We start from the raw sequence: 12,484 nt of genomic DNA, 5'->3' as shown, positions 1-12,484 counted from the left end.
TACTGAAGATGAATTATTAAATGTGCAGATGAAAGAACTAAAAGAACAATTTAGGTCAAAAGGCTGTTCCAAAGAATTGATAGTAGTGGCTACAAGAAAGGTTCAGCAAATAGGAAAACCTTGCTTATGCCTACTAAAAAGGAAGTACAACACAATGAAGGATTAGCATTTTAACACTCTTTACAATTCTCAATATAAGGATGACTAAAAAAGAAAGACTAAACATTGAAAAATGTTAGCAAAATTTCCAAATTTAACTCCTCTTTTACATAAAGGAGAGCATCACATTTAAAATATAAACCTGTAAAAGTACCCCAAACACTATGTAGGACTCATCTTTCAAGCCCAAAAAATATGTTTAACAGAACACCTCAGCCCTATCTTGTAACCAACCCTTTTATGTGAACTAGCTCATAAATTAAAACATTGGGGTAAATTTACTAAGATTCGTGTTTTCCCGTTTCAGGTCAAAGTTCAATCACGAATGACATCGAAAGTGTAAAACTGCAACTTTTTGAATTTGTTACGATGGATTTACTAAGCTGTCGTATTCGGGTTTTTCTTTTCTTCCGATGTCGATGTCATTCGTGTTTTTTTTTTTTACGGCAGTGATTAGCAAAACACTGCCGACTTTTTTTACAATTAATCTCGGCCGGATCTGTGTGATCCGTGCTGGGGTTCATTTTTTTTTTTTTAAATTAAACACTGTAAAATCTAAAAAAAAAATTGCGTGGGGTCCCCCCTCCTAAGCATAACTAGCCTCGGGCTCTTTGAGCCGATCCTGGTTGCAGAAATATGGGGAAAAAATTGACAGGGGTTCCCCCATATTTAAGCAACCAGCATCAGGCTCTGCGCCTGGTCCTGGTTCCAAAAATACGGGGGACAAAAAGAGTAGGGGTCCCCCGTATTTTTAAAACCAGCACCGGGCTCCACTAGCTGGACAGATAATGCCACAGCCGGGGGTCACTTTTATATAGTGCCCTGCGGCCGTGGCATCAAAAATCCAACTAGTCACCCCTGGCCGGGGTACCCTGGGGGAGTGGGGACCCCTTCAATCAAGGGGTCCCCCCCCCCAGCCACCCAAGGGCCAGGGGTGAAGCCCGAGGCTGTCCCCCTCCATCCAATGGGCTGCGGATGGGGGGGCTGATAGCCTTTGTTGTAAAAGAAAAGATATTGTTTTTAGTAGCAGTACTACAAGTCCCAGCAAGCCTCCCCCGCATGCTGGTACTTGGAGAACCACAAGTACCAGCATGCGGCGGAAAAACGGGCCCGCTGGTACCTGTAGTACTACTACTAAAAAAATACCCAAAAAAACACAAGACACACACACCGTGAAAGTATAATTTTATTACATACATACACACATACATACATACTTACCTTATGTTCCCACGCAGGTCGGTCCTCTTCTCCAGTAGAATCCAAGGGGTACCTGTTGAAGAAATTATACTCACGAGATCCAGGGGTCCAGGGTCCTCGGGGAATCCAGGTGTAATCCACGTACTTGAAAAAAATAACAAAACGGACACTCGAGCCACGCACTAAAAGGGGACCCATGTTTGCACATGGATCCCCTTTTCCCGACTGCCAGAAACCCACTCTGACTGATGTCTAAGTGGGTTTCTTCAGCCAATCAGGGAGTGCCACGTTGTAGCACTCTCCTGATCGGCTGTGTGCTCCTGTCCTAACTGACAGGCAGCACACGGCAGTGTTACAATGTAGCGCCTATGCGCTACATTGTAACCAATGCTGGGAACTTTCTGCCCTGCGGTTGACCTAAAGTGACGTCACCGCTGAGCAAGAAAGTTCCCAGCATTGGTTACAATGTAGCGCATAGGCGCTACATTGTAACACTGCCGTGTGCTGCCTGTCAGTTAGGACAGGAGCACACAGCCGATCAGGAGAGTGCTACAACGTGGCACTCCCTGATTGGCTGAAGAAACCCACTTAGACATCAGTCAGAGTGGGTTTCTGGCAGTCGGGAAAAGGGGATCCATGTGCAAACATGGGTCCCCTTTTAGTGCGTGGCTCGAGTGTCCGTTTTGTTATTTTTTTCAAGTACGTGGATTACACCTGGATTCCCCGAGGACCCTGGACCCCTGGATCTCGTGAGTATAATTTCTTCAACAGGTACCCCTTGGATTCTACTGGAGAAGAGGACCGACCTGCGTGGGAACATAAGGTAAGTATGTATGTATGTGTGTATGTATGTAATAAAATTATACTTTCACGGTGTGTGTGTCTTGTGTTTTTTTGGGTATTTTTTTAGTAGTAGTACTACAGGTACCAGCGGGCCCGTTTTTCCGCCGCATGCTGGTACTTGTGGTTCTCCAAGTACCAGCATGCGGGGGAGGCTTGCTGGGACTTGTAGTACTGCTACAAAAAACAATATCTTTTCTTTTACAACAAAGGCTATCAGCCCCCCCATCCGCAGCCCATTGGATGGGGGGGGACAGCCTCGGGCTTCACCCCTGTCCCTTGGGTGGCTGGGGGGGGGACCCCTTGATTGAAGGGGTCCCCACTCCCCCAGGGTACCCCGGCCAGGGGTGACTAGTTGGATTTTTGATGCCACGGCCGCAGGGCACTATATAAAAGTGACCCCCGGCTGTGGCATTATCTGTCCAGCTAGTGGAGCCCGGTGCTGGTTTTAAAAATACGGGGGACCCCTACTCTTTTTGTCCCCCGTATTTTTGGAACCAGGACCAGGCGCAGAGCCCGATGCTGGTTGCTTAAATATGGGGGAACCCCTGTCAATTTTTTCCCCATATTTCTGCAACCAGGATCGGCTCAAAGAGCCCGAGGCTGGTTATGCTTAGGAGGGGGGACCCCACGCAATTTTAAAAAAAAAAATAAGCACTTTCCCACCCCTTCCCACTGATATACATGCACGGATCTCATGGATCCGTGCATGCCTATCCAATCACGAATAAAAAATAAAGGTCTGTTTTTTTTTAGCACTTTTTTACGAGTTGTAATTTTTCACGGCAGTGTTTTTTTTTTTTTTGCTTTGCACTTCTTAGTAAATGACCGAGATTCATACTTAAACAGCCGCGTTTTGACCGATGGTGTATTCATTCGTGATTTTTTTCCTAGGACTTCAAAATATTACGAATGCCCTCATCACTGCCGTGATTTGAGTTTAGTAAATTACCGAGATGACACTTTGATGAAAAAACGGCATCTCGGTCAAAATCGGGAGCTTAGTAAATTTCCCCCATTGTTCCAATAGCCTTCTGGTTTGTCAAGGTGATCTTAAGCAAACTGCAGACAGGCAGCAGTGTTCTTTTTGGAGAGCAGCAGCTTTCTCCTTGCAATCCTGCATTGCACAACATTGTTGTTCAGTGTCCTCCTGATGGTGGACATGTGAGAAAGGCCTTCAGTTGCTTAGAGGTTACCTTGGGTTCCTTTGTGACCGTGCACACTATTAGACACCTTGCTCTTGTTTTTTGTTGGTAGACCACTCGTGGGAGGTTAATAACGGTCTGGAAATTCCTCCATTTGTACACAATCTGTCTGACTGTTGATTGGTAGAGTCAAAACTCTTTAGAGATGGTTTTGTAACCTCTTCAAGCCTGATGAGCATCAACAACTCTCCTTCTGAGGTCCTCAGAAATGTATTTTCATTGTGGCATGATAAACTTTTACAAACTTGTGTTGTGGACACCAGTCTTTCATAGATCCCTGTTCTTTTTAAAAAGACAGGTTGTCCACTCACACCAGATTGTCATCCCATAGATTTAAAATACCTGACTATAATTTCACCTTTAAAATATCTGCTAAGCCTAAAGGTTCACATTCTTTTGCCACTCACAGATATGTGAGATCAGGATCATTTTCCCCAATAACAAAATGAGCACATCCAATTTTTTTGTCTCAATTGTTTGAGTTTTTTCTCTTTATCTACTTTTAGTACTGTGTGAAAAACTGAGATAGTTTCAGGCCAAATTTCAGCAAACGTAGAAAATTCTGAAGGGTTCACAAACTTTCAAGCATCAATGTATGTTCTTCTCACACCCCTGTGGCTCCACTCCTTTTTATAATGCTGTATTCTCTTCAATCCTTAATAGATTATGTCTGGTGGTTAGCTAACAGCTTTCGTAGGATTAGAGATGTTTTCATTTCCTTTGGTGCACATCCTGTACAGTATTTTCAAATGAATATAAACCTTCCACACTGTGAGTAAATTCATTATAAAAGTATCACTTTATAACGTCCTTAAACCTTTGTGGGCATATTGGTTTAACCACCATGACTGTGCAATTGTCGCTGGTTTACCATGGAAGTGTTATGAAAAACACCATATACTTGCTAAGTATCTAACCTATTACATACATATACCTTTACCTTAAATCTGTTTGGTATTATTATTATTATTATTATTAATATTATGATAGTGATGATGATGATGATGATGATGATGATGATGATGAGAACAGAAACTAATTGAGTCTACTGGGATATACTAAAATGTACTTATCAATAGAACACTGTGGGGCTGTTTCTAAGTCAGATATAGTTGCATAAGCAGCTGCGTTTTTGACACAGTAGGATAGCAACCACAAAAACAGTAACAATATGAAACTTACCTGTCTAGAAGTAAGTTGCACATGATTAGACAATCCAGGATCAGAACACACAATAGCAGTTGATGGAAGACAAAGGTTAAGGAAAATGAAGTCTATCATGAGACTCAGGTTTGGTATATAGGCAGAGCAAGTATTTTGCAGACCAGGAGTAGAAAGGAAGGTTCCAGTAATAAGGAAAGTGCAGAATACAGCAACGCATATATTAGCAGGCAAGAAGAAGACAAAAAGGTATTCTAGTAACAAAATGTAACATATACAGTATTCACCTATCTCTATAATTCTTAATGGGTGATAGGGTCAGATTAACTAACTGGAATGGTTTCTGTGTTTTGGGGTGCCTTCACCCAAGAATCGATGTCTTACTATAAAACAGATGAGGTGGTTCACCAAGTATAATATTAGGGACACCCATATGACCCAAACTAAGTATAGTTGAAGTTTTTTCCCTCCCTTTTTGTTCCAATAAAAAAATAATGCCTTGGGGTTGTCTTACAATTTTATTAAAGGAGAAGAATAAAGGAATTGTATCAAATAATTTGTCAAAATCCTTAAACACAATATTAACTACAGTATTATATGGAAAAGCAATGACACTTTGCATTGAAATGCATTTATTATAAACTGTTATGATGACTGCACCTTTCTTGTCTCCGCCAGTGTGAATACTGTTATTAAAAATAGATGAAGCAAACAGGAGACAATAAACCTTTAACTTAAATAACTTATACTAGATATTCCCACCTTAAACAAATTTGTATAAGTCTCCACCCAGTAGCAATTTATAACAAGTCACAATGTCCCAAATCCCCAATCTCTTATATAACTCGTGAGCAGACTATACAACCCTAAGTATCTAAAAATCATAGTTCCAGTCACCCCTTCTCCTACTGTTCACATTTATCCCACACACCCAATAACATAACCAACCAATAATTTTTTGTTGCTGCACTTTCAAAAAATGGTTGGACCAGGGTCTCATTATGCTGAATAAAAACAAGCTGTACCTTTCTGACAATTACTCTTTGTTTTAAGTAGAAGTGTGATACTGCTTGGTTGCTATGCCCAGATAGATATTTATTATTTTTATTACATTTTATTTATAGCGCGCCACATGTGTTTTGCAGCGCCGTACATATGGCAGACATTAGAACAATACAGGGTACACAGAACTTAACATTACAGTACAGGTTGAGTCTCCCTTATCCAAAATGCTTGGGACCAGAGGTATTTTGGATATGGGATTTTTCCGTATTTTGGAATAATTGCATACCATAATGAGATATCATGGTGATGGGACCCAAGTCTAAGCACAGGATGCATTTATGTTACATATACACCTTATACACATAGCCTAAAAGTAATTTTAGCCAATATTTTTTTATAACTTTGTGCATTAAACAAAGTGTGTGTACATTCACACAATTCATTTATGTTTCATATACACCTTATACACACAGCCTGAAGGTCATTTAATACAATATTTTTAATAACTTTGTGTATTAAACAAAGTTTGTATACATTGATCCATCAGAAAACAAAGGTTTCACTATCTCACTCTCACTCAAAAAAGTCCGTATTTCGGAATATTCCGTATTTCTGAATATTTGGATATGGGATACTCAACCTGTAATAGAAAAACTAAAGCAGAGCACAGGCAACAATTAGAAACACATTTCTTAGTACACACTACAGCCGAGATTAAAGGAAGCAAAGGAGTAGTCGTCACTACTAGGGGCTGGCAGCCACTGGAAGAGATAAACAGTAATCAGCAAGGGTAGATGCAGATCTAGACATTCGCTATTTAGGAGTAAGCTGTAATTGAAGTGTGACAGAAGAGGGTTGTGGGAACAGGAGGGAAGAGAGCCCTGCTCCAAAGAACTCAAAATCTAGGGTGTGGGGGGAGACAGACAGGTGACATGAGGTGAAATTTCGATCCACAGCCCTGTGGTAGTTTTTGCACTCTCTAAAGCTCTCTGACAGTTTACAGGTGCGGTATACACTATTTGGTAAATTTACTAAGGTGGGAGTTTTTTTTAGAACTGGTGATGTTGCTCATAGCAACCAATCAGATTCTACTTAACATATATCTAGCTGCTTCTAGAAGATAATAGAATCAGATTGGTTGCTATGGGTATCACCAGTTCTAAAAAAAAAACTCCCGCCTTAGTAAATTTACCACTATGAGCCTGTTATACCTGTTTGTACTGGAGACTGCACAGTAGAATAATGTGCGTCAATTTAAACTTTCTATGTGATGTAGGTGCATCATACTGTATGAGTGTCAGGTCTCTGGTTTTGTCTGTCCCCGGCGGGGGCGCTAGTGGGTCAGTGTTGGTGCGATGTACAAAGCGGGGAGGCAATATGAAAGTCCTGCGCATAAGCGCTGATATTTATTAATGCAAAGCAGATGGTATAATACTGAATACAATGGAAACCGGTAATGTGGAAAACTATGACAGGTAACTGAATCCAAACAACATAAAAGTCTCTTGCAGCAGAACGTAAAATAACTTGATAATGAATGCAGGTGAAATAACAGAACTCCAGTAGTATTTGGAAATACACAGTCTCTGAATAACACAGGGCAAACTGATAAAGGTTAGGAAAGCAGAACTCTGGAATATATGAGTAACTCACAGTCTCTGTAAAGCACAAGTCCATATAGCCACACTTAGGCTAAAGCAGGAGACAGTCTCTAAGCCAGTAGATGTTATACTGCTGAGTTGCACAGATGGTATGCTGACAATTAGTGCACAGGTAAGTAATGAGAAAGAACACCTGAGGAGAGTCTCTTACTGCTGATGGGTTTGAAGCTGGATGTAGCTGAAGTCCGGAGTAACAGAAGAGCTGTAGAAATGGAAACTGGAACAAATGAGGTAACCACAGGGGAATGCTGGAAACAGGAACGCAGGAACTGGGAGAACTAGACACAGGGTATGTGAATCGTTGTCCGAGGCGATGAGAGTGAGCCCCGGACAGGAACTTATACCCCTTGCTCTGCAGTGATTGGTCGCAGTGTTCTGGCTGGAAACACAGGACTGGATTAGATGCCGGGATTAGCTGAGTGCAGGTGTCATAGCAGTATCCATACAGACCGGATGCCGGCACACAGCGGAACACAAATGCAGGACCAGACTCAGGGGTACTCAGCGACACGGGAGATGACGCTCGCGGTCAGCGCATCCATGCAGCCGCGACTGGGGCCATGACCTCCAGAGGCCTGCACACCAGCGCGCTGGTAGGTGAGACGCAGCTGACCACCGATTCCTGACAGTACCCCCTCCTTTATGGGTAGGCACCGAACACCCACGAGGCTTGGCAGGGAAGAGTCTGTGGAAGGCTTGTACCAACCGTGGAGCGTGCACATCCGTAGCGTTTACCCAACTCCTCTCTTCAGGACCATATCCAGACCAGTCAATTAGGTATTGTAAATGACCGTAGCGATGACGAGAGTCCAAGATCTTTTCCACCCTCGTATTCCACGCCCCGATGAGTTTGTACCTTTGGGGCTACTGGAAGCGCTCTCTGGAAACGATTGAGAATTAGTGGTCTGAGGAGAGAAATATGGAATGAGTTGGGAACTTTCAAATAGGAAGGCAGTTTTAATTTATAAGCCACCGGATTAATAACACTTTCTACTGGAAATGGTCCAATAAACCGTGGAGCAAATTTCATCGAAGGAACTCTGAGACGGAGATTCCGAGTAGATAACCAGACTTTGTCGCCTGGCTTTAAACTAGGAACTCTCGTCTCTTTCGATTAGCAAACATGTTATACCGTTGAGAAACCTTTTTAAGAGATAGATGAATCTTCTTCCAAATTTGAGAGAACCGCTGAAGAGCAGAAGCAGCTGCAGGCACGTCTATGACGGGTAAATCTTGGAAATCCGGTACTCTAGGATGTTGACCATAAACTGCGAAAAAAGGAGTTGTATCTGTAGAAGTATGATAACGGAAATTATGAGCAAACTCCGCCCAAGGCAATAAATCTACCCAGTCATCCTGTGAAGAGGAAATATACAGTCTTAGATAAGTCTCAAGCTCTTGATTTACCCTCTCCTTCTGCCCATTTGTTTGAGGGTGATAGGCCGTAGAGAACTTAAGTTTGACTTGTAGCGCAGAACACAGAGCCCTCCAAAACTTTGCCACAAACTGTACACCACGGTCAGATGTTATTTCTGTTGGAAGTCCATGTAACCTAAAGATTTCACTAAGAAATAACTGTGCCAGCTTTGGAGCAGAGGGTAACCCCATGAGTGGGATGAAGTGTGCCATTTTTGAAAACCTTTCATCCACTACCCAGATGGTATCATATCCATTAGAGGGAGGAAGGTCTGAAATAAAGTCCATTGATAAATGAGACCAGGGGCGCTTGGGAATGGAATTTGGTAGCAATTGGCCTGCAGGAGCCTGACGAGGAACTTTGTGCTGAGCACATTTGGGACATGAAGCTATGAATTCTTGAACATCTACTTTCATATGAGGCCACCAATAAGTTTGGGACAGAAACTTGAAAGTTTTTAGGACTCCAGGGTGACCAGTAAATTTAGACGTATGAGCCCAGGACAGGAGATTTGGATGAAGCTCAGGAGAGACAAACATCTTGCCTGGAGGTGGAACTTGGGATACCCCTGTAGCTGCGAACACCACAGGATTTAATACGGGTCGAGCAGCTTGTTCTGATGATTCCTCAGTTGAACTCATAGAGCGAGATAATGCATCTGCCTTAACATTTTGTGAGCCAGGTCTAAACATCAACTTAAAATCAAAACGAGAAAAGAATAGGGCCCACCTTGCTTGTCGGGGATTCAGACACTGCGCTGCCTTCAAGTAAAGAAGGTTCTTGTGATCCGTGTAGATGGTAATAGGGAATCTCGCACCCTCCAGCAGATATCTCCATTCTTCAAGGGCCAATTTGATTGCCAACAGTTCCTGGTCACCGATGGTATAGTTCATTTCTGCGGGCAAGAATCTACAAGAGAAAAACCCGCAAGGGTGAGTCTTACCATCAACGCCCACCTGGGACAGGACTGCGCCCACGCCAACCGTTGAGGCGTCTACTTCCAAGATGAAGGCCTTATTGACATCGGGCTGTTGTAACACGGGAGCTGAAATAAAAGCCTGTTTTATTTTATGAAAAGCAGATAGCGCTTCATCAGACCATTGGGAAGGATTTCCCCCTTTTCGGTTTAGGCAGGTAATTGGGGCTATTAATGTGGAAAAGCCTTTAATAAACTTCCTGTAGTAGTTAGCAAAGCCAATAAAACGTTGAACTGACTTGAGTGTTTTTGGAAGAGACCAGTTCTCTATGGCTTCTAGTTTAGCTGGGTCCATTTGAAGGTCTGTTCCGGAAATGATGTATCCCAGGAAAGATATTGAAGAAGCTTCAAACGTGCATTTAGATAGTTTGCCATACAGATGATTCTGTCGAAGACGTTGAAGAACCTCTTTTACCTGTTGGCGATGAGAAACGAAATCACGGGAAAATATCAGGATGTCATCGAGGTAAACTACCACACACTTATACAGGAGATCTCTAAATACTTTGTTGACAAAGTTTTGAAACACAGCCGGGGCATTACTCAAACCGAAGGGCATCACTAGATATTCGTAGTGGCCATCACGAGTATTGAAGGCGGTTTTCCACTCATCACCACTTCGAATCCTGATAAGATTGTAAGCCCCGCGAAGATCCAGTTTCGTGAAGATGGAGGCACCTCTGACTCTGTCAAACAGCTCTGTGATGAGAGGTAACGGGTAGCTGTTTTTAATCGTGATGTCATTTAAACCCCGATAATCAATACAGGGGCGTAGTCCTCCATCCTTCTTCTTAACGAAGAAGAATCACGCACCGGCCGGGGAAGAAGATGGACGGATAAACCCTTTCTGTAAATTCTCCTTTATATATTCGCTCATTGCTTGAGTCTCTGGAACTGAGAGAGGGTATGTACGCCCTCTAGGTGGCTTGCTCCCTGGAACCAAATCGATGGGACAGTCCCATTCTCGATGAGGCGGCAAGACATCAGCAGCTTTCTCACTGAAGACGTCAGTGAATTCCTGATAGGCCTCTGGAAGACCAGACTGAGGTTTTACACTTGTGGATTTTATTGGACATACTTGAGCTAAGCATGAATGGAGACAGGAGGGACTCCACGCCGTTAACTGTAAGGTAGACCAGTCAAATTGTGGATTGTGCAATTGAAGCCAAGGCATACCCAGTACAATCTCATAGGTAGCTTTTGGCATGACCAGGAATTTGATGAGCTCAGAATGCAGGAAGCCCACTCCCAGAACTACCGACTTGGTCTGCTGAGTGATGGATCCTTCAGCAATATGGCTTCCGTCTACGGCAGTAAGATAAAGCGGATGAGACAGCTTTGACACTGGGAAAGAAAGTCTATCCACTATAGCTTGTGTGATAAAATTCCCAGCAGCACCACAATCCACTAAAGCGGACAAAGACTGGAGTCCATCTGGCATTTCCAAAGTGACAGGCAATATTAGGTCTTGAGATGAAGGAGCTTTATTCAAGGTCCCTAACTTGACTCCTCCTTTGCAAGTTAGGACCTGGCGTTTCCCGACCGAGCAGGGCAGGAACCAATCAGATGACCATCAGCAGCACAATAGAGACACAGTCTTCCCTTTAATCTTCTGGACCACTCCTCAGGTGTTAAACAAAATTTGTTTACCTGTATAGGTTCATCAGCAGTAATAGGTGGAGACTGTACAGGAGGCATAACTCGGTGCTTGCGAAGATCACTTCGAGAGCGTTCACAGGCTCGCTCGCGTAAACGTAGATCCAACTTGACACATAGAGAGATTAGGGACTCCAGTTGCTCTGGTAGATCTCGGGTAGTCAATTCATCCTTTATTCGGTCAGACAGACCATGCCAGAAGGCGGCAACCAATGCCTGGTTGTTCCACTTCACCTCTGATGCCAATGTCTGGAACTGAATGACGTACTGACCCACAGTACGTGTTCCCTGGCAGATCTGAAGGAGGTCTGAGGAAGCAGAAGTCGTACGCCCAGGCTCGTCAAAGATGCGTCGAAATGCGGCAACAAACTCTGTATAATTATTCAGCAATGCATCTGCTCACTCCCACAGCGGAGAGACCCAATTCAGAGCAGAACCAGCTAAAAGAGAGACAATATATGCAACCTTTGCTCTAGGTGTTGGAAAGTTCTGTGGTTGCAATTCAAAGTGGACTTCGCATTGATTCAAAAATCCACGACACATTTTAGGATTACCATCAAATTTACTTGGTGTAGGAAGATGAATGCGAGACATTGGAATAGAAGCAACTGGAGAGCTAGAAACTATGGAACTAGGAACAGGAGCAGAAACTGATGGGGACACTGGAGGAGCTGAAGTTGGAAATGACTGTTGCAGAGTATCTAAGCGAGAAGACATTTCCTGCAGGTATTGTATAATCTGCTGCTGCGCAGCCTCTTGACCATCTAGTCATGACACTAAGCCTTGGAGTATCCCTGACCCCACACTCTGACCACCGTCCGGGTCCATGGGCCTCGGACAAACTGTCAGGTCTCTGGTTTTGTCTGTCACCGGCGGGGGCGCTAGTGGGTCAGTGTTGGTGCGATGTACAAAGCGGGGAGGCAATATGAAAGTCCTGCGCATAAGCGCTGATATTTATTAATGCAAAGCAGATGGTATAATACTGAATACAATGGAAACCGGTAATGTGGAAAACTATGACAGGTAACTGAATCCAAACAACATAAAAGTCTCTTGCAACAGAACGTAAAATAACTTGATAATGAATGCAGGTGAAATAACAGAACTCCAGTAGTATTTGGAAATACACAGTCTCTGAATAACACAGGGCAAACTGATAATGGTTAGGAAAGCAGAACTCCGGAATATATGAGTAACTCACAGT

This window comes from Pseudophryne corroboree, chromosome 11 (genome assembly GCF_028390025.1).
Source record: "Pseudophryne corroboree isolate aPseCor3 chromosome 11, aPseCor3.hap2, whole genome shotgun sequence".
Classification (NCBI taxonomy): Eukaryota; Metazoa; Chordata; class Amphibia; order Anura; family Myobatrachidae; genus Pseudophryne; species Pseudophryne corroboree.
Note: the sequence above shows the minus strand (reverse complement) of the source record.